We start from the raw sequence: 24520 nt of genomic DNA on the forward strand, positions 1-24520 counted from the left end.
GTGTGATGAATGGCACCTTATATTTATTTTACTGCATGAAGGATTAATGCGACTGGTTTGTTTCTGATTCTGATGGATTGTGAACTTTGACTTTTCCTGCTGATTCCGCTCTGGAGAGCAAGAAGAGCAGGCATTCATCGTAATTCAGGCGTTTTGAGTGAAGCCTCTCAGCCTGCGTTGGGGAGCCTGTTTGTAGTTTTACCAAGGTGGATAACTTGACAGATTCCCATGTCCTGAGCAGCTGGAGACAAGATGCCCTCAAGACTTCTAGAGGATTATCTGCGGAAAGATAAGTACCTCAGTGCATGACTTTATTTGAATTGTTTTCCTGCCATCACATATCTACACCTGATTCTTATGTGACAGAACTGCATAGTTTCTTTTGATTTCTTTATTTTTTGCTCTTGTGCCTTTTTGGTAGAACGAACTACAGCTGCCATTTATGTAACTGCAAACAACGTTTAGAAACAGTCTAGTTAACTAACATTGGGGGGGGTTCTACTAATGTGTGTGTGTTGTGTCTCACTTGCAGGACAGAAGGGGTGGAGCATAGAAGAAGGGTCTCCCAAATCTGAAGACATCCCTATTCTGTATTACACAGCAGCAACGTTATTGTTTCTTTTATCCCTTTTTTCCCTTTCCCCTTTTGATGGTGTTATCTATGGAGTGTGTATACCAAACTTCATGGGTATCACCCTTAGGGGAGAGGATTTACTAGTGTCTATCATCGTTCCTGCCGTACCTGGCTGTAAGGTTAGTGGTTAACCTGACTCTATATTGACACATTCTGGGGCTGTTTTTATAGCTTGGGTCCTGTTACCACCTGTTTTTGATTCATGGTAAATTGCATGTGCAAACGAGCTGTTTTGACCATGCTTGCAAATTGCGACTGGTCTCGACTTTCTGATTAGTGACTCACTAATTGCGGGTCGCTATTTGGGACTCACTATTTTTGCATGCTATTTTTGTGAGTCAGTACTCAGTTGCATCGCAAAAAATGGTTTTGTCAGTGACTGTCACACATCATGTACGACCGATTTTGCATGCGCAAATCAATTTGCAACTGATTTTGCACTCGCGAAATGGTGGTACATCTGGTCCTTAACTCCAAAACTGTGATTATCTTTTTTTTACTGCTCCACTTTGTATTGCACTTCGAACTTTTGTTTTTGAGGTACAGTTGAAGGTTTTTATTTCTCTGTCTCTCGCTATGTTAAAGAAAGTTCATGTTTTTATCACTGTGTGACTTTCAAATACTTACACTTTGACTGAATGCCATTTTGGGGGTAATAAAGGTCGGCAGTCCGGACATTTCTCATGAGACACCCTGCACAACCTCATAAAAAGCGCATCAGTTGTGCGATCTCCTTCTGCATTTGACGCTTGAACAGTGATTATCCGTTTTTACTGCTGCACATTGTATTGCACATGCACTTTTCTTTTGGGGGGTGCAGCTTAAGCTTGTTACCTCAGTGTCTCTTACAGTTTTTTAAGAAAGCTTCCTTTTAATACTTTCGGAATTATTCCAAGGGGCTCAGTTTTATTACTGTTATTAACTGTGTGACTTTTTAAAATACTCGCTCTCTGCAGCTTGATGCCACTTTGGGAGTACTGAAGGTTGGTGTCTTGGCCCAATCCCATAAAAAAATGTCAGCTGTGAAAACATGAGCAGCAGGTTCACTGCTGGTGCACCAATGTCATGCCAAAGGCTAACCTGTCTGCACTTGTCCCCGCCTGACTGTTGCTGGATGACCTTTACCCACTAAACAGACTCCAATTTTTTAGAGGTAACAGGAAGGTAATATATTCATCCCGACAGCTTTTAAACAACATTCTGACAACTATCAGCCTGATTCATCATACTCCCGATTTTGCGAGCCCCTAATAGCGATTCATCGCTATTAAGGACTCGCAAAACGGGATTCATGTAGGAATATGCAAAAAAAATGTGATTCCTACTAATTCCTTATTTGCGATTAGCAAATTGCTATTCGCAAATAAGGAATAACTCCCCATTCATTCCTATGGGCCAAAAGGCCCATAGGAATGAATGGGGAGTATTCCTTATTTGCGATTAGCAATTAGCTAATCGCAAATAAGATAGCGATTGAAAGGGTGCCAGGGGTGTCCAAAGGACAGCCTGTAGCACCCCTTAAATGCTAATATGAACAGGGGTTGGGCACACACATGTCCAAAGGACATGTGTGTGTTCAACGTGCAACTCAGAAAAATGCTTTTAAAAGCATTTTTCTGAGTTATCGCTATTTACCACGAGGTTTGACCTCGCGGTAAATAGCGGCCCGAAATTGCGATTTCGCAATTTTTAAATGGATGATGAATTGCATCTCAAATAGAGATTCCTTAAATGTAATCCATTGCAAATTTGCGAAAACGCAATTACCGATTTTTGCATTTGGGATGATGAATCCCAAATGCAAAAATCTCACTCGCAAAGGGCCAGATTCTCAGAATCTGGCCCTTTGCGAGCCGAATTCAGCTTCATGAGTTAGGCTGTAAGTCCTTGGCTCTATCAAAAATAATTATCGCTGCAGAAGCTGCAAAAGGTTCGTTCAATTAGGGTTCAGTTTCTCATCATATGTGCCAGAGAGCACCATTAATTGTTCAAGGTGTGGAAGATATAATTAGGCATATGTGAAATTTGCGTAATTTTCTTTCGCTTTCTTACACAAAATAACAGCAACATTCTGCATAATTACGCGAAATGCAAATCCATAATTTCATGCTATATTTTAGCCCAAAATTGATCCTCAAGCTAATTTTTGTTAACAACAGTTGCTCCTATTCTGTTATTATTGTGTGCTTGCTGCGAGGTTTTCTGTGATCTGCACGTTTGCAGTAAAGGTCAGTAAATACATGAAGTTAGGTAATAGTGGAAAATGTTGAAATTCTCATAGAAAGCATAACATAAAGGGGCATATTAGCAAGAACCTTGTTAATATTATCGCTGTTTTAGCGGCAGAAAACTGCCGCTAAAACGGCCATAATGGGCTTGCTAAAGGCGTTATAGAATTCCAATAGAAGCCCAGGTTAGATGTGCAGGACATCTAACCTGGGCTTCTATTGGAATTCTATAACGCATACTAGCAAGCCCATTATCGCCGTTTTAGCTGCAGTTTCCTGCTGCTAAAACGGTGATAATTTTAACAAGGTTCTTGCTAATATGCCCCATAATTCCGCAAATTACACTGGCATAATTTGAATTTTTCTCAGGAATTGATATAATCCTCCAAGGTTTCTCCTATGCTTTGCCGTGTTCGCACTGCCATCGCACATAGAGAGGAAATTTGTGCCTTTTTTTTAACAATTTGATCTACAGATGCTTTTAATTATCAACACATAGCTAGTCACTGATAGTTCACCGTTTTCTTAGATGAATCAGTCCCTCAAGAATGGAAACCTATCCATGTTAAAAGGAAAGGCAAAAAAGGGGGTTGAGTTGTAAAAAATGGATCTTTTACCATCCCACCGCGTGACAATTGGATTGTTATTTAAAAAGCCAAGGAAATACAAACTACCTTTATTCTTCTTTATCTTCCACTAATTCTCCTGCTAACACTTTGATACTTAATGGACGAGGAGAACATATATCTTTTAAAGGACAATGTTACATTACTCTGGCATTTCAAGCTGTATTTGCAAAATTCCATTGGTCTTTAGCTCCAGTTCAAACAAAATATGCAAGTGCTCAAATGACAATTATTATCCAGGGACCTTAGTCAGCAAGTGGGTCATTTTCTTGGCACTATATTTTCAACTATGGACAACATAAACATTTATGAACCTCTGGCCGTAGGCTGGACAGATCATTTTGCCATACCAAATGATGTGCATCTTTCTCTTACAAAAAATACCTCATCTGATAAATTTGTAATGGATTAGGAGTCTATACCCTGCCAATTTAGGGCGAACAAAGTAAACACAAGTAGATGATGGACGGAGTGGTGATGGATTCAAGCCAGATCTGTGACTGGGGGTGAGTGTATGAAAAGTTTTAGCGCTTTGTCCATCATCTCCTTGTGTTTGGTTTTTTTCCCCCTAAGTTGGCAGGCTCTGTCCAGACATGGGTCCCTTGCTCACTTTGCCACTGGATTCAAACTAGCCTGGCTGATGAGGGCACTTAGCCCAAAACCAGTCCCAGGATGCTTATTTCCGGTCCAGGGAAGACATGGCGTGGCAGTTCGGGCTGGACTGTTCCCATGAGGGACAGGGTCAAGACTGATTTGCATATAGCTGTTTTCTGAACTGGGGTGGTGAAGTGAGCTAATGAACGATGATGGATTCAACCCAGATCTGTGACTGGGGTTGAGTGTCTGAAAAGTTTCAGCACAACGGCCATCATCTCCTTGTGTTTGCTTTGTCCGCCTTAAGTTGTCAGGGTATGCCCAGATGTGGGTCCCTTGTTCACTTTGCCAATGGATTCAAGCAAGCCAGGCTGATGAGGGGTGTTACCCCGAAACCGGTCCCAGGATGCTTGTTTACGGTTCAGAGAAGACCTGGCTTGGCAGCTCCAGCTGGACTGGTCCCATGACGGACAGGGTCAAGACTGATTTGCGTATTGCTGCGCCTGAACTAAGGTGGCGTAGTGAGTGTAAGAACGATGTTGGATTCAAACCAGAAGTGTGACTGTGGAGCATGTCTTAAAAGTTTCAGCCCTCTGTCCATCATCTCCTTGTGTTTCCAACATAAAACAACACAATGCAAACCATCTTATATGCATCCACCTATCAACCATGGAACAAACTCATTTTTTAACACTTAAAAACACAAATAACATCCAATTCAGATATGGGCATAATAAATTCAGTTAAAAGACTAAATGAGTGGTTATAGGAAGCTTTTGATATCCTAATACCACTAAGAACAACATAGGAGCACAACAAAAACTGGCACCTTGGAGATATACAGAGCTAAAAGAGATAAAACAGCAAATTAGAAAGCTGCAACATACCTGGGTAAAAACAAACACCAAGCAAGACAAATTTCACCTGCAGAAACTTAACAGATTATACAAGTCAGTAATAAAAAAACTAAGAGAAAACATACTATGCAAATAGAATTCAAAATGGTAAATGTGCAAATAAAGAATCCTATAAAATTCTCACTGTATTTTGTACACCTAATTGCCTAGAAGGAGTTCATCTATTACTCAAGAATTCACAGACAGACTGTTATTTAAAACAAAAAAACATCAGCACCAACCCTTTTCCAAACAACCTCCAAGAGTAGGCTAACCCAGCCTCTGCATTCCTTTCAAAAATTATCACACAATGAATTAATGGACGTGGTCAAAGCAAGCAGGCCTGCTGGCAGCTCTTCTGACCAATGTCCCCACAAACCTTCAAGAACATTCTTCTAACTACCTCTGCTGCCACCCCAGTAGGAAGAATCAAGAATTCCCGAACAACTGTAAGATTTCCAGAAGATCTAAAAAAGTCAGACATCCGCCCATTACTAAACAAAACAAAACTGGGCCCACTTAACCCCAACAACTACAGACGGATTACAAATTGACCCTTCCTGGGCAAACTGATAAAAAGAACAGCATTCACCCACATGTCAGAATTCATTGAAGATAATTCCATACTTTTAGACTTCCAAGCAGGATTCTTTCCAGGAAGAGGCACAGCATCTGCTCTCACTGCCATCTCGCATGAACTTAAGATCACAGTTGACTTACATGGGGTTGCTAGACTACTTCTCTTGGACCTCTCAGCTGCCTTCGACACCGTTGACCATGACACTCTAATGCAAAGACTCTACCAAATTGGCACAGATGGGACTGCTCTAGACAGGATCACATCCTACATTTTAAACAGAACTAATGTCATTCATACCTGCCTTTCTCGTCCAGACTGTACTTCACAAAAGCAGGGTCCCTCAAGGCTCTATCATCTCACCCATGCTTTTCAACATCTATATAGTCATTACCGGCACTGATCAATCAATTTCATCTCACATGCTATAACTATGCAGATGACAAGCAAATACTACTTAAGCTGAAAAGCCCCAAGGACATTTTGCATTCAGAGCTGTTAATCTTTGGATGACATGGTTCCATCTCAAATTGGATGCTTTCAAAACAGATATACTCACATGTGGCAATTGGAAATATTAGGCCCCATTCGCTGCATAGCCTGACGATCTGGGAACACCGCCTAAAGTATCAAAGGAAGTAAGAAACCTTAGATATACCATAGACTCAAAGCAATCAATAAATGTCCAAGTGGACAAACTAGCAAGATCAAGCTTTGTTACTATAACAACTCTGTGACACATCTTTCCCACCTGGGATTTCCATACAAGAACCAGGCTACTATCTTTCTTGTTCTGTCTAAACTTGATTATGCCAATTGCCTTTATCACGGATCATCTTTAACAACAATGAAGAGACCACATCAGATTCAGAACATTGCTGCCAGAGTACTCTTACATATAAATCCACAAGCCCACATCTCCCCTGCCTTGAATGCCCTACTTTAGTTACAGGTTGCCAGAAGATCCACATTCAAGATGCTTTGTATTACCCACAAGCCAATAAATGGAACAAAGCCACTCTTCATCTGGAATAAATCACAAAATACATTCATCAAAGGAACCTCCACTCTAGATTGGCACCTTGCCTCAAAATCCCATCATACAAGAAAAAACACATGGGGGCATATTATCAAGCACGGTGTTACAATTATCGCCGGTTTAGCGGCAGAAAACTGCTGCTAAAACGGCAATAATGGGCTTGATAATATGCCCTGGCGAATTCTAATAGAAGCCCAGGTTGATACCAGAACCTTGGCTTCTATGGGAATTCCCAAGGGCATAAAATCAAGCCCATTATCCTCATTTTAGCGGCAGTTTTCTGCCGCTAAACCGGTGAAAATTTTTAACGCTGTTCCATAGATGGCACATCCTTCTCTGTTCAGGCAGCTAAACTATGGAACTCTTTACCCCCAAACATAAGATCCACAGATAACTACCTTATCTTCAGAAGACTGCTCAAGAGTTAGCTTTTCCCCAGATAACCACCATACTCAAACATAAAAATACAGCATGTATTTAGACTATATATGTTTACCTACATATGTGTATTGCTTTGTATAAACGTCTACAATAATAACTATGTTTGTAAATATGGAAATATTCTTTAGTTCTGCCTAACAAATATACATTTGAAAGGAAGGGGTGGGCCCTTAGGGGACGGAGGGTAGGTAGGGCCACAATAATAATATAAAACAAGGGGATTGTACCTATGCCTCCGGGATGTATTACTAAATCACCCATTAAGACAATAGATAAAGCTAAATGAATTCGTTTTACCAAGACAATTTATTTTGTCAGTATCTTTAGAATCAGTTTTTTAGATGATTATTTTTTAGGCAAGAGAATCAACATTATCAACTCAACCTCTAGCGACTGAATTTTCACAAAAGACTAATGTACAAATAACATACAAAAAACATTGAATTAATCATCAATAGACCTTAACAAAAAAGGACTAATGTACATGTGACATACAAAGAACATTAAATCAACATATATCATTTCATTCCAATTATCAAAAAACAGTTAATCATGGACAGAAAGAATTTGCCAATATTAAATATGTATTCAGTTTCCACAATGTGGTGCACTATTTCTTTTTAGAACCACATGAGTCAAAGTTTAAACATTCCTTTTAAACTTGAACATTCATATTAAATGTATTAACAAGAATTTTATGCGAACTAGTGCCGTAGCCGACGCGTTTCGAGTCCTGTTAAGAAAGTCACAGGGCTCTCATCAGGGCAGCATTAAATGGATTCCACAGGGAACTGATTGAGGGCTTGAGTGCAACCTTTTATTAATAGTAGTGTGGCCGCCACTGTGTGTCTCACACTTAAGTGAAAGCCTCAAGGGTGGTCTCTTGTCAAGGCATTGTTTATTGTTCCAAGGTGACAAGTCTTCTCTATTCAGAAACCAAACAGTCCACCGCAACCTTGCGTGAGGTACTGTGCTTAAAGTTGGTTATTTTGTAATAACTCTGAAGGCTGAACAGCCCACCGCAATCGAGCGTGTGGCGCTGTGAGTAGGAATTATGTCTTCTTTGGTTCAAAAAGAATCTTTCTGTTTTCTCTCATTGAATGAGCACGAAGCCTTCTGCCCTGATGAGAGCCCTGTGACTTTCTTAACAGGACTCGAACCGCGTCTGCTACGGCACTAGTTCGCATAAAATTCTTGTTAATACATTTAATGTGAATGTTCAACTTTAAAAGGAATGTTTAAACTTTGACTCATGTGGTTCTAAAAAGAAATAGTGCACCACATTGTGGAAACTGAATGCATATTTAATATTGGCAAATTCTTTCTGTCCATGATTAACTGTTTTTTGATAATTGGAATGAAATGATATATGTTGATTTAATGTTCTTTGTATGTCACATGTACATTAGTCCTTTGTTGTTAAGGTCTATTGATGATTAATTCAATGTTTTTTGTATGTTATTTGTACATTAGTCTTTTGTGAAAATTCAGTCGCTAGAGGTTGAGTTGATAATGTTGATTCTCTTGCCTAAAAAATAATCATCTAGAAAACTGATTCTAAAGATACTGACAAAATAAATTGTCTTTGTAAAACTAATTCATTTAGCTTTATCTATTGTCTTACTGGGTGATTTAGTAATACATCCCGGAGGCATAGGTACAATCCCCTTGTTTTATAACAAATATACATATCACTATTATTCTGTTTCACATGTATATAGGTCACTACATAAATAAGTAAGGGCCAGATATATGACCCACCAATTTGCGAGTTGCAAATTGCATTGCATTTGCGACTCGCAATTTACGAGTCACAAATTGGCATGCACAACAGTGTCTTAGACACTGTTTGCGATTCCCAATGGGGTCGCAAATTGCATGCCTCATGCATAATAATGAGGCTGGTGCAATTTGCGACCCCATTGGGAATGGCTGGCCCTCCCAGGGATGGTGGCTTGCTGGGGTCAGCTTTTAAATAAAACAGTTTTTTTAAAATGCAGCCAGTGTTCCTTAAAGGAAAACGGGATACATTTAAAAAACAAAATTGAAACTTCAGTTTTATTTTTTAAGTGCAGGCAGTGGTCCCTGGGACCACTGCCTGCCCTTAAAAAGTATTTTGAGAGCCACTCACAAAGGGGAAGGGGTCCGCTGGTGACCCCTTCCCATTTGCAAGTGGTTTACCACCCTTCTTATCGTCCTTTGGAATCCGCCCCCACCCAACCCCATCGGTTACCTGCAGGGACCACCGCTGATTTTTGGTCGCAAACAGGCTGATTTTGAGAATCAGTCCATTAACAAATGCAAAAAAAGCTTAGTAAAGCTGGCTCTAAACATTTAAAGGGCAATCAAGAGAATGATGTTACAATAGGTTTCATAACCCAGTAACATATCATAAAAAGTGAAACACTCTGTATTCCTTCTTGTTGATCAGTTTTGATAATAGTAGAGGGCGTAAGAAACTCGTTTAACAAGTTATTAGACTAATTGCAACACTTGCTGAAGAGGCAACACCTCAGTCACCATGTACAATTTTGGGGTTTTTCACTTATCTGAATGAGTCATCAGCATATCTTCACAGTCAAGTCTCGATGTTCTTATCTGCTTGTCGAATTATATAAATTTTTAAACATATTCTACAGCTATCGTTTTGTACCAGCATTTCAAAATCAATCTGCAATTCTGGAACGTAAAGTTACCCTTTCATAAGGAACACATTCAAGGTCCACTCCACGCTGAAAATCTGCTTTTTCTTGTTTACCATGGTTACATTATCACTAAAATGTCACAGGGCAATTCATCAATCACTGGATGTCCTTGTTTAAAATGTATTGTATTCACCACATGCAAGCCCGGTTTAGAAATAAAAATACAGTTTTTGAAAATGAAGATATTTGAATCTGCAATGAGGGTATTGTGGTAATACATATTACATTATGAGAGTCTGAAATAAAAATGAGATGGAATGTGCTGCAAAATAAGGTTATTCTTTATCAAAAATACTAAAAATAAAATTAAGAATTGACTCATCTGTGAGGATTTGAAGCAATCTAATGTCATATACAGCAGGAATTGTAAAGCAACAGAAGGATAATAAAACCATTATGAGAGAACTTTCAACCTTTCAATGATTCACTGATTCAAATTTAGTTGCAAATGATTACTATTGTCGCAGCACAGTTCTACTCAGCAGCGTGCATGGCCCAAGAAGCAGTCTTTACATAACATAATTGACTTTGGTCTACTTTAGAAGATGTCATATTATGCTTATTTTTATGGTGCGCAAATTACCCAGGAGGGTATTTTGGCACCTCAGGAGTGTGGTCTAGCCCTGACTGAAGCATTTGGATTAGTCGGGTTTTCAGTTTCCAGATGAATACTTAAACGGAGCAGGCGGCTGCGATGAGGAAGGTGAGGTTGTGCCAGACTTTGGGGGCCAGTTATTAAAAGGAGAGCTCCCCCTGCTCTGGTTTGGCGGCTGTGGGGAATGTGGGAGAGGAAGAGGCTGGCTGGAGGTAACTGGTCATGTGTGGAACTGCACACCGCTGTTGAGGTATGCTGGAACTTGATTGTGTAGTGCTTCCTTGGTGTGTGTGAGGGTCTTGAAGAAGGCACATTTGTGAACAGAGAGCCAGTGGAGTTTCTTGTGGTGTTTAGCTGCAGAGAGGTAGTTTGTAAGTGAGCCTAGCAGCTTTGTTCTGTATGACTTGGAGACTCTTGGGGACAGATTTTGAAAAAAGGCATACAACTCAGCACAGCCCCGAAAGAGGCTGTGTTGCATTGCTTGACAGTAAGGGAGCAGGAGAGCACCATATCCACAGAGATATGGCTCTCACCTTCCCTTTCCCTATCGCAGTGCTAATTTCAGCTGCCACACACCAGGCACACACCTTAGCACCTTAGTGCCTGAGTCTAGCTTAGGTTTTGTACAGGAAGGGTATCCTTCCTGTGCAAAATACTATGCCTAGACAAGTTTAAACACTTTTCTCACTTTATAAGTGTGCAGCACAGTGCAGCATGCATGCAAAGTTGGAAAAGAAAGGAGAGATCAAAACATTACTCCTGCTAATGCCTCCTTTGAAGTGGAATTCACGTTAGGTACTAAACTCTGTCTACAATTGTTTGAAGATGGGGTTTTGAGTCAAAAGGTATACGTGATAGCATGGGAGCACCCATGTACCACCCATGTAATGCCACCTTGGCACTAAGTAACACAAATTGCTGCTTTGCATTACTTTCAGGGTACTTTACAGTGCAAAACAAGTTTTAGACTGGAATGTAAATTCGGAAAAAAATGTTTTGTGCTGGTTAGAGTCACTGTTGTGATGGTAACCCAGTGAAAATGAATGTACTCTGGGTGAGTTGAGAGGTAATGCCAAGGTAGAGGGCCATGCAGTAGTCCAGTCTGCTGGTGATCAGGGCTTGAGTGGCAGACATATGAGTGTTCTGAGGGAGCCTTGTGAAGACTTTCTGGAGGAGCTTCAGAGTATGGAAGCAGGTGGATGTGAGTCTGATTACCTGGTTTGACATTGAGATTTGACTACTGATCACAATCCCTGGGATCCTGGCCAAGTTGGATAGCCTTGAAGTCAGCCTTACCACTGAGGGACACCAAGTGGAGGACCAGAGAGTGGTGTCATTTCCCAATATGAGTACTTCTGTTTTGCTGATGTTGAATTTTAAACAGTTGGTTTTAATCAAGTGTGCGACCTTGGACATGCAGCTGATGAAGTTCGCCCAGGGTGTTGATGGTGTCTCTGAGAGGGAACGGATGAGATGAAGGTAAGTGAAAGGCATGAGAATGGAATAGAAGTAGGCAAAAGAAGACTAGACATGTAAAACATGAGACAAAAGTAAGGCAAAAAGGCAAAATAGAGGTAGAGTTATCAGTGAATGAAGAGTGAAAAAGTGGAAAATGGACAAAAAGATGCAAAAGTGAAAAGATCAAAATGGGGCTAAAGTGTGAAAGAGTGAGAGAGAGAAAAAGAGTTGAACAGGGGTAAAATGAGGCAAAAGTGAAATGAGAGGAATGGGGAAAAAGAGACAAAGAGTGAAACATGTGGAATCGGAAGAGAGAGAGAGAGCAAGAGAGGAGAGAAAGACAGAGACAGAAACTTAAGAAGAAAGAGGGAGAGTTAAATCAGAGGAGCTGATAGAGTTCAGAAGACAAATGGAATGAGAGAGCTTGGGTGGGCTTGATCTAATGCAGCAGAGTGGAGTACCGCTTGGTTGAAGCACTTGGCCTGGTCAGAGTTATAGTTACTAGAGTTAACTAAAACTGGTAAATTTCAGTTATTTTTTTATTTTAAAACGTTATGTTGTCACTAAAATGTTCACCTATCTATAGAGTTACTTTAAGCTTTGATTTTTTTCAGTGAAACAAATGTATTGTGTGGGTGTGCGTGCGTGTGCCTGCATGTGCGTATGTGTGTGAGTGTGTGTTATGGAGTCAGCAATAGCACCTAGGTCATTAGGGTCAGGTCTGAGATTTCATTGACAAGGCATTTTTGTTTTTTTAATACATTTTGTTCTGTTTAATGCATCCACAGAAAAGTACATCCCCAATTGGTTCTTCATAGAAAGTTTTGTGAAAATGCATAAAGATGGGGGCCTAAACAAAGGGAGGATGTCACAACGTGACATATCCCATCTGTCCTTTGAATTTGTGCTCCTTGATACTGAAAAGTTGTCTGAGACAATTACAAGAAGCCTGAGATGTAAAATGAACTTTACTCAAGGGAATGATTTTGTTTGATAATGGGTTCATCTATTTAGTAATTTTGGGGCGTTAGTCTTTAAAAAGTGTTTTAATCTGGGCATGGAAAAGTTCTATTCTACAGTTATCTGGATGGTTTATTTTTGGATTCTCCACACGTTTGCAAATCCATGGTGAATGTATTAAACCAATTAAAAAAGAAACACCATTGCATTAGGGAGCTTATTTTTCCCGTTATCCATAGGAGAGACATGTACCTGGCAATATATTTGTGAATGTGCAGTGCTCTAAATCACAGTCTGTCACAGAAAAAGGTATCTTTTCATTGCCAGTACTCAACACAGTGCACTGAGCATGGTTTTGGGCAAAAGAAAAAGAAAAGGCAAAAGTGACAGTGTAATTTTAAGACTTTGGGTTATTGGTTGAAGGGGTGGAAGTCTAACTCGGGTAACAACCACGATACTTCTCAGGGTGAACCACAGAAGTCGCTAAATTAACCTGTGCTTAACCCTCTGATAGCTTGGCACCAAAGCGGTCAGGCTTAATTAACTTAGAAGCAATGTGTAAAGCATTTATGCAGCACTTCATACAGTAATAAAGTGAAAACACAACACCAGAATAGTCCCATAACAAATTAGTAAAATTGAGTAAAATGTAATCTTTTTTATACCAAAACAACAAAAGTAGAACTGAAGATATGCAATTTCAAATATTTAAGTCACAAGAGTGCCTAAAAAGCACAAAGCATTAACTGTGGTTATCTGCTTGCACCAGACCCGGACGAAGTCGTAAGTTCTGGCCTACACTGACTAGATACAGGGACAAAGTTTGGCCCACATGACAAAGTACCTTAAATCCTGGTTTGCAGAGAGTTGCGAAATCCAGCCTCGAGGCTTCTTTGTGCAGCATTGGTTCAGAAGAATTTCAGGGCAGCATCATCATAGAGGATGCCATCGATGAAGGGTTAGCAATGCGCAGTTCAACGTTGGGGATGCATCCCCCATTGGCGGTTCTGAGAATGATGAAAGCTACAATGCGAGGTTCTGCATCAGAGATGTACTGCGATGTGGAACTTCCAAAGCAGCTGCGAAGAGATGTGTTACGCTGCATTGGTTCTCCTCACAGGGCCACAGCTGGGATGGTAGAGCACATTCATGCCCACTTCCAAGGACCAAGACTGGGGTGACAATACCTGGGGGGAAGAACTCACAGTAGACAGAGTACAGGTTCTGGTTTCAAGGTGGTTTGAGTTTTTTATGTCCCTGAGGCTCTGATAAGGAGGCCAATCAACAAGTCACTCTGGTGGTACTGGCCTGGGTTCAAGATGCAGGTTCAGTCCTTTTTACTCAGGCATCGGGGCAACAGAGTAGCCATCCTTGCAGAGCAGCACAACAATCCTTCTGAGTCTTCCAGAGGTCCAGAGTGGAATTGAAGCGTTAGATCTTAGGGTCCAATATTTAAACCTGGTGCCCACTTTGAAGTAGGTGGTTTCCACACTCAGAGAAGCATGGAATTTCCTCTCTCCCTGCACAGTCCCCAGCTTGTCTAGAGTCAGAAAAAACTAGTGTCAAACCCTTCGTGAGTGCATTCAGGCAGAGCCTTTGTGATGTGCAAGTGTGGTAGTTGCTAGCTCCGCCACCCTCATCAAATCAAGGATGGCCCATCCTTCCAACGTCTATTCCCCTTTGGCTCACTGTCTGGGAGCAATACACAAAAAACAATTGGCAGCTACACCTAGTCATGTGACCCAGGATTTAGGCTACAGGCACCAAACTGTTAGGACATGAAAGTGTCAACTCTCTGAAATTAGCATTTTAAGAATTGTGACTTAAAATCTGACTTTACCACTAATAAGGGTTATAAGTTACAATTCTTAAACAGCAAACACAACATTTCTACTTGCTCCCACTTGAAAGTTAGCACTAATTAAATATATGAGGTAACCTAATGTTATCCGATGGGGGAGGGAGGACTTGTAGGAGTGAAAACGAATGTAAGAGTTTTTCACTACCAAGACATGTAAAAGTTAAAAGTACAGATCCAACTTTTTAAATACACTGCACCTTGCTATATGGGCTGTTTAGAGCCTACAACGAACACAAAGAGTTGGAGGGTCTGTTAACCAACAGAGCTGAGTCTATAAGGTCCTGTTAAGGAGACCACACTTTTGAATTGCACTAAACCAGACCAAGTGGTCACATGACACGAGTATATGATAGATATCCTATCAGCCCACCCATTTGGCGGAGCCTCGTCATGTAGGACGTCTAACCAGGGTGGTGAGTCCAAGCCCAGATGAATTGGCCAGACAACACACACTACTGGTTCATATTGTCAAAGTGTCCATGCCACAGAGTGGTGCTGAAAAAGTGCAGTGCAAAACAGGGAGTGAAATAAGTGATGTTAAAATGACGGTCGAGGCAAAAGAATTTTTTTTATTGATATTCACCAGGACGCCAGGTTAAAAAGAAGTGTAGAACAGTGTGAAAAAATCACTGTGATGCTTTGCTGTGTTATGGATTAGGCCAACATGTTTCTGCCAAAGGTGAAACTACACCGGCATTCTTCAGGGCCAGATACAAAAGATGTTGCTACTGCAAAGGTACACTCAAATATTTTGTGTAAAGTGAAAAAATGCAAAGGACAGACGAAATTATTTGTTAACGAGCTGTCCGAACTACTGGAGTGGTCATATAGACCATCCTACCGTATCCTCCCGAACCAGTAGTTGATAGAGGATGTGATCCTGTGAATGGAGACAAAAAGACAACAGCTATTGTTTGTTCTTAAAACATGAAAAACCAAACATTAGGGGAGGGCTAAAGGGACGTTTAAAGACCAGTGCCTAAGTAGTGTCCCCAAAGGACTGAATTATACACAATAAACTTAGGGGTCTAAAAGCTAAACCAGAAAAGTGTTTGCCAATGTAAGACCTATGTCTAATGAGTACTATAGGAATACACAGAATGAATAGACCAAATCGCCAACAAATGAAACACCTGTAATCGTGAGTCACCCCAGTTTTTTGGATTCCCATCAAAGTCTTATAAGATCAATATTCTCATTTGGCAATCCTTGCTGGGTATTGTGTCTCCTGATCATTGAGATCACATGCATACCCTCTCGGATGGTTCGGGGTAGCGACCACAATCACACAGGTATCACAAATGATGTTGATTGGATGGGAAAAGTGCAGTGCAAAAAGAAAAAGTGGTGATTTAAAATGGGATAGTGAACCAACAAAAAACTTTTAATAGGAGTTGGCCCCTTCCTGATTAAAAACAAGAACAGTCTGGCAAAATCATCGCAGTGATAATAAATAACTGCGAAGAGACCAACATGTTTCAGCCCCAGAGGAAGATGCCTCGTGCTTTCTTCAGGGTCTCTGTTCTTAGATATGCTACTGCCTAAATATGTGTATTAACGGGTGTGAAAAATTATACAAAAAAACACACAAATGGAAAAAGCCAGTAAAGGATATAGTGTTCCTTCTTCTGTGCGGACTCCTCTTCGGAAGCTGGTACTTGGTTACTGTAATCGGGGGACAAACATACAAGTGAGACACTTCCAGCGACTCTGGTCTGTATAGTACAGTGCAAGAAGTCAAAAACTATGTCAGCCTTCGATACTCACCCAGTGCTTCCGGGGAGTGGACCTCACCTCTTCCTGGACCTGGCTCAGGATATGTGAGACCCCGCTCTACGGGAACAGAAACCGACCTCATGGTTATGATAACGGAGGGATCAAGGATAGATCTACTCTTGTGCATACTACATGAAGTCAAAGGTGTTCTGAACGTAGAGTATACTGTCATACACCAACACGCTCCCGCACCAGTGCCATTCAACGCACCAACTCAACCTAAGTTGATGATTTCAGAACTATTCGACTAAAATGACTAGGGGTGTCATTCAGATCAGTGTCAGACGCACAAGAAGGAATGGTGTGGCGGGCGTCTTACCTGTCCGTCGTTGTCTCGAGCTGTGACTGAGTCAGGGGGAGGCTCAGATCTGTGTGCGTCATTCTTACTTGAATGGTTTGGAGAGGAACTCCCGGCCAATCAGCAAGAGCTACAACGACGTAACCTCATACTGAGGCCCGAACTACTCGATGACGTCATACTCAACTAACGAGTAGTTCTAATGGTATTCAAAGGACCCCGTACTTAGTCAGTGGCTGGTCAAGATTGCCTGTTGGGGTGTTTAGGAGAGGCTGAACCACGGTATGTCGTCATTCAGTCCGTGTTGGTCAGTGCCTAATTTGTACACCCATCTCTGTTCTTTGCGAAACAGGAAGTTTGACACATCGCTAACATGGGCAGGAATGAATGGTTTCTCAAGAACATGCCATTTAAAGTCGGTTTCACTGTGGTTATGTTCAATGAAGTGTTTAGTGAGTTTGGAGATGTCTTTTTTGCATCGGAAAGTACTTTTATGTTCCTGCATTCTCACCCGTACTTTTTTAGTAGTCATACCCACATATCGTTCGTTACAGATGCAGGTAAGGAGGTAAATCAGGTTATTGCTGTTGCAATTTGAAAATTGTCTCAGCTCCCAAGGTCGATCTGTTCCGATGTCCACACTCGTGATCTTGGATGTGAGTGGGCAAACGGAGCAGTTACATCAAGGATGGTGACCTGTTACAGGTGGCAGGTCCCAGAGGGGGCCTACTTCTCTCTTAGGAGTGGCTTTTGGGCGGGTGTGTACCAGACGATCCCTAAGGTTTTTAGAGCCTTTGAACGCAAACAGAGGGAGTTCAAGTTTGTCCTTGCCACTGTTTAGAATGCGCCAGTGTTTTTTAATCACTTTCTGAACGTTGTTAGACTTGGTGTTGTATGTGCTTACAAGAGTGAGTCGTTCAGTAGGTGGTTTTTCAGGTTTTGGTTCTAGTAGTGCAGCCCGGTGGTTGTTAGCTGCTCTTTTCCATGAGCGATTCACCAGTTTTTTAGGATAGTGTCTGGATATTAACTGCTTAGTCAGCTCACAGGCATGCCGTTCAAAAGTTTCTGGAGTGGAGCAGTTCCTACGAACACGTAGGAACTGCCCAAAGGGGAGATTATCCCTCAAGGACTTGGGATGCTGACTTTCATACAGTAAAAGTGAATTCCGTGCCATGGGTTTACGGTAAAGTTCACTCTGTAGGCCAGTGGCTGTGCAATAGATCGAGAGGTCCAGAAAAGCTACTCGCTCTTTACTGATTTCAATGGTAAAACGGAGGTACTCGTTCTGGTTATTTAGCCATTCATGGAATTGTAGTATAGACTCCTTGGATCCTCTCCACACCACCAGGATATCGTCTATATATCTCTTCCACCAGATAATAGACGCGAAATGTGGGTTACTCAGATGTAGCACAGTGGTCTGTTCAAATTTGTGAACATACAGGTTCGCCAGGGACGGGGCAAAAATACTTCCCATGCTGGTCCCTGAGATTTGGTGGAATATCTGATCTTCATACATGAAAAAGTTCTCTTTCATTGCTATTGTAGCAAGAGCCATAATGAAGGGTACAGGGGTGATGGAGTCAAGCTCCGACTCCTCCAGGATGCTCCTAATGGTATCTAGGGTAGCATCCTGGGGAATCGAGGTGTATAGTGACTCAATATCCAGAGAGACAAGGTAGTCTGTCTCCTGGCAGAAATCGATGTCAGGAATCACCCTTAGGACATCAGTTGTGTCCTTAAGATATGTGGGCATGGTATGCACCAGGGGTTTGAGAAAATGGTCAGCAAATGCTGATAAGGGCTCTAGTAAGGAACCCTGTCCTGAAATAATCGGTCTGCCGGGGGGAGGTCTTTGCGGCTTGTGCACCTTGGGCAGGGTGTAGAAGTACGGCAGGGTGGGATGTTTAGCCTGTAAGAACTGTGCTTCTAGAGTGGTTACCCACCCCTCAGCTAATGCTTCCTCCACTAGAATCTTGATTTGATTCATTAGCCCCGGAGTCGGGTCGCTGGTCAATGGCAGATAGGCTGTGCGATTGCTCAATTGACGGGAGCATTCCATCCTGTATGTTTCCACATCTTGAACCACAATGGAGCCCCCTTTATCGGCGGGCTTCACGACTATAGTATCATCTTGGCATAGTGTGTTCAAAGCTTTCCTCTCAGCTGTTGATAGGTTGTTGTAACCTGATCGGGTAGAGTATTGAATATTGTCGATGTCATGTTTTACGGCCATCTCAAAAGCAAGTAACTGGGGGGGTATTGCATGAGTGGGAGGAAGAAAGGTGGACTTGTTTCTAAGACCAGTGTTATTGTCATTTTCAAGGCATGTGTCCTCACTGTTTTTCTGTTTGAAAAAGTAGTGTAGCCTCAGTTTCCGGAAGAACTGGGCTAGTTCGATTTGAAGTAAAAACGGGTCTCCCTCGTCTGTGGTAACAAACCCTAGCCCTTTGTTGAGCACTGCCTCTTCCATGTCTGTCAGAGTTCGTTGGCTAAGATTAACTACCAGACTCTCACCAGGGGTATTAGTTATTCTTGGGCACCCCTCCTCGTGTGGCTCCTGGTCCCTGCAGACGGACCTGCTGTGTCCTCCCATTGGACCTGAGGTTGTCCCTGTGTCGGTCTTCTTTTGCCCCGTGACCGTCTGGGGCCACGCGCTAAAAAAGGCTGGTTATTGAAATTGGGGAAGCCTTGGAAGGGGGCCATTGGTGGTTGGAAAGTGCCCGGAAAGCCCCATGGTCCCGGTGGCCACCATGGCTGGTTCGGCATATTATATTGACCCCTGTGGATTTGGTATCTTCCGCCCCCTCTGCCCCGGTTGGGGCCGGCATCGGGTGATTGATTAGTGGTATCTGAGTCACTGCCAGTATCTGAACTGGATCCAGAGTAGTTAGATCCGTATCTTCTCCCTTGTTTGGTGAAGTCAGGAGCTTTATAGTTGTCGCTGGTGTAAGGGTACACCGTCTCCAATTTAAATTTTGCTAAGTCCTTTTTAAACTTCTCAAGTTTGGTTTGCAGTATGGATTCAGCAAACTCTTTGTTGACTTTATCAGACTCGTCTTTGTTTTTCTTGAAATTGGAGGTGACTGAAGCTTTTATTTGTCCTTCCAGGACCTGTATTTCTACTAGTATAGCGTCTGCTACCCGTTTGGCTGTACTGATAATAAGAATGAGCCAGTCACGGGTACAGCGCCAGGCAATCAAGGACCAGTCACCAAGAAATGTTTTGTCATTGAGGAAAAGACGGGGGGCGTTAGTTACTATGAGCCCTGGCGGTGCACAACTTGCTCTCATATATTCCGCCATGATAATCCCGTGGGTCTCTGTACGGGAGTGTGATTTCTTCATGGCTAGGACTTTAGTCCAGTCATCGGTCTTATTGACTGTGGGTGTGGGGATAGTGTCTAGAATACTTGGCATGTTCTCTAGTATTGAGTTGTACATGGCATCATCATAGGCTAAACCATGGCGTTCTTCCATGGTCAACTCGTGAGTCGGAGCCGGAAAAACACAGTAGGAAACCGCAGGTGTATGACAGATTTTTACTATTCTTAGTTTATAGAATAGAATTGCTCTCAATAATGTGAGCACATTATAAAGCCCGCAGCTTCACGCTGCTCAAGAACAAGAAAAACCAAACATTAGGGGAGGGCTAAAGGGACGTTTAAAGACCAGTGCCTAAGTAGTGTCCCCAAAGGACTGAATTATACACAATAAACTTAGGGGTCTAAACGCTAAACCAGAAAAGTGTTTGCCAATGTAAGACCTATGTCTAATGAGTACTATAGGAATACACAGAATGAATAGACCAAATCGCCAACAAATGAAACACCTGTAATCGTGAGTCACCCCAGTTTTTTGGATTCCCATCAAAGTCTTATAAGATCAATATTCTCATTTGGCAATCCTTGCTGGGTATTGTGTCTCCTGATTATTGAGATCACATGCATACCCTCTCGGATGGTTCGGGGTAGCGACCACAATCACACAGGTATCACAAATGATGTTGATTGGATGGGAAAAGTGCAGTGCAAAAAGAAAAAGTGGTGTCAAGTCAAGTCAAGTCAAAATATATGTTTATTATGACCGTAGTCTTTAAACAATGCAATTAGAATAGCACAGAATGGAGTATGACTTATTAATTTTAAAACTTTATCCATATACTAGGTTCGTACACACCATTATCAAAAATACAAAAAGTCAGTAAAATTTACAGTTATCTTAAAACTTAATGTGTCTAATAAAACCTATTCCTATTCTTATTACTCCGTACAATTACAATCTGCTAAAAACTCATACAGTACTACATGTTATTCTGTATCTCTCAGTGCAGTCAGAGACACCTTTAAAAATTTCCCGAGGGCAATTGCGATATCAATGAAGGGGATTTCTGTTAAGAGACTGGCTGCCTGTGATCTTGTTTTTACATCGTATTTTATGAAGACAGGACGCAACAAAAGTTTCCTAAGGTCAAGGAGTGTAAAACAGTCTAACAAGATATGCAGCGGGTCTCCCTTTGTCCTCAAGTAACACTTGCAGTGACCTTCCTTATCTAACATTTTTGCATTCAGGTCTCTGCTTATTAACCATGGGTTGATCCCAATTCTAATTCTGAGGATCTCTTGCCTGTATCCTCGATTGGGTAATCTGTCGAGGTAGGGGAACCAATTATCAAGGGACCATGCATTTAGCATGTGTACCACTGATTTATTCTTTCTTAAATAGCCTCTATCAAGCATTTTCGAGACTTCTTTCCCTCTTTGCTTCAATTCACCTTTGGTACTAGTGATTTGCAATGAGCTCAGGTCCCAGTCGAGCTCCAGAGTGTTACAGATTCCCTTCACTTTATCCCTACTGGACTTCGCCCATTTTAGCTCGCTTTTCTGGATTTCTTTGCGACACCAGTATGCCACTTTTTTTGTTTCAGGGTCTTCTAATCTCTTCCAGAATCTGATCACTGCCATCTGGGTTAATATCGCCCAAGACTTTGTGCCTATTTCCGTTCTGATGGCTTGAATCATGTCAGATTTAGGAAGTGATAGGAGCCTTTTTATGCAATTTCCCTCTATGACGTCCCAGGATCCCTTACCGCTCAAATAAAGGATCTCTGCGCCATAAAGAACTTGGGGGGGGTCATTGCCTCAAAAGCTCTGAGCTCTGAGAAAAAGTGGTGATTTAAAATGGGATAGGGAACCAACAAAAAACTTTTAATAGGAGTTGGCCCCTTCCTGATTAAAAACAAGAACAGTCTGGCAAAATCATCGCAGTGATAACAAATAACTGCGAAGTGACCAACATGTTTCAGCCCCAGAGGAAGATGCCTCAGGCTTTCTTCAGGGTCTCTGTTCTTAGATATGCTACTGCCTAAATATGTGTATTAACGGGTGTGAAAAATTATACAAAAAAACACACAAATGGAAAAAGCCAAAAAAGGATATAGTGTTCCTTCTTCTGTGCGGACTCCTCTTCGGAAGCTGGTACTTGGTTACTGTAATCGGGGGACAAACATACAAGTGAGACACTTCCAGCGACTCTGGTCTGTATAGTACAGTGCAAGAAGTCAAAAACTATGTCAGCCTTCGATACTCACCCAGTGCTTCCGGGGAGTGGACCTCACCTCTTCCTGGACCTGGCTCAGGATATGTGAGACCCCGCTCTACGGGAACAGAAACCGACCTCATGGTTATGATAACGGAGGGATCAAGGATAGATCTACTCTCGTGCATACTACATGAAGTCAAAGGTGTTCTGAACGTAGAGTATACTGTCATACACCAACACGCTCCCGCACCAGTGCCATTCAACGCACCAACTCAACCTAAGTTGATGATTTCAGAACTATTCGACTAAAATGACTAGGGGTGTCATTCAGATCAGTGTCAGACGCACAAGAAGGAATGGTGTGGCGGGCGTCTTACCTGTCCGTCGTTGTCTCGAGCTGTGACTGAGTCAGGGGGAGGCTCAGATCTGCGTGCGTCATTCTTACTTGAATGGTTTGGAGAGGAACTCCCGGCCAATCAGCAAGAGCTACAACGACGTAACCTTATACTGAGGCCCGAACTACTCGATGACGTCATACTCAACTAACGAGTAGTTCTAATGGTATTCAAAGGACCCCGTACTTAGTCAGTGGCTGGTCAAGATTGCCTGTTGGGGTGTTTAGGAGAGGCTGAACCACGGTATGTCGTCATTCAGTCCGTGTTGGTCAGTGCCTAATTTGTACACCCATCTCTGTTCTTTGCGAAACAGGAAGTTTGACACATCGCTAACATGGGCAGGAATGAATGGTTTCTCAAGAACATGCCATTTAAAGTCGGTTTCACTGTGGTTATGTTCAATGAAGTGTTTAGTGAGTTTGGAGATGTCTTTTTTGCATCGGAAAGTACTTTTATGTTCCTGCATTCTCACCCGTACTTTTCTAGTAGTCCTACCCACATATCGTTTGTTACAGATGCAGGTAAGGAGGTAAATCAGGTTATTGCTGTTGCAATTTGAAAATTGTCTCAGCTCCCAAGGTCGATCTGTTCCGATGTCCACACTCGTGATCTTGGATGTGAGTGGGCAAACGGAGCAGTTACCACAAGGATGGTGACCTGTTACAGGTGGCAGGTCCCAGAGGGTGCCTACTTCTCTCTTAGGAGTGGCTTTTGGGCGGGTGTGTACCAGACGATCCCTAAGGTTTTTAGAGCGTTTGAACGCAAACAGAGGGAGTTCAAGTTTGTCCTTGCCACTGTTTAGAATGCGCCAGTGTTTTTTAATCACTTTCTGAACGTTGTTAGACTTGGTGTTGTATGTGCTTACAAGAGTGAGTCGTTCAGTAGGTGGTTTTTCAGGTTTTGGTTCTAGTAGTGCAGCCCGGTGGTTGTTAGCTGCTCTTTTCCATGAGCGATTCACCAGTTTTTTAGGATAGTGTCTGGATATTAACTGCTTAGTCAGCTCACAGGCATGCCGTTCAAAAGTTTCTGGAGTGGAGCAGTTCCTACGAACACGTAGGAACTGCCCAAAGGGGAGATTATCCCTCAAGGACTTGGGATGCTGACTTTCATACAGTAAAAGTGAATTCCGTGCCATGGGTTTACGGTAAAGTTCACTCTGTAGGCCAGTGGCTGTGCAATAGATCGAGAGGTCCAGAAAAGCTACTCGCTCTTTACGGATTTCAATGGTAAAACGGAGGAACTCGTTCTGGTTATTTAGCCATTCATGGAATTGTAGTACAGACTCCTTGGATCCTCTCCACACCACCAGGATATCGTCTATATATCTCTTCCACCAGATAATAGACGCGAAATGTGGGTTACTCAGATGTAGCACAGGGATCTGTTCAAATTTGTGAACATACAGGTTCGCCAGGGACGGGGCAAAAATACTTCCCATGCTGGTCCCTGAGATTTGGTGGAATATCTGATCTTCATACATGAAAAAGTTCTCTTTCATTGCTATTGTAGCAAGAGCCATAATGAAGGGTACAGGGGTGATGGAGTCAAGCTCCGACTCCTCCAGGATGCTCCTAATGGTATCTAGGGTAGCATCCTGGGGAATCGAGGTGTATAGTGTCCTCCGCTAGTCTATCTTGTGTATTGTTTACACACTACTGGGCATGCGCATACCACGGGCGAATCTACGCCTAACCTTAGGCATGCTCTTCTTCTTCGCGCATGCCCTCTGCGTGCGCCGCTACGGACACACCTCCTGTATGCGGTGGCTTGCTGCATTTCATCGCGCATGCTCGGTGCTTAGCATACAGTGGGCCGAGATGTGTCGCATTGCCGCGCATGCGCAGTGCATGGTTTTGAGTAACATCGGCAACATCGGCAACAGCGATAGGCTTACAG

The sequence above is a fragment of the Lissotriton vulgaris genome, chromosome 5, assembly GCF_964263255.1.
Source record: "Lissotriton vulgaris chromosome 5, aLisVul1.2, whole genome shotgun sequence".
NCBI lineage: Eukaryota > Metazoa > Chordata > Amphibia > Caudata > Salamandridae > Lissotriton > Lissotriton vulgaris.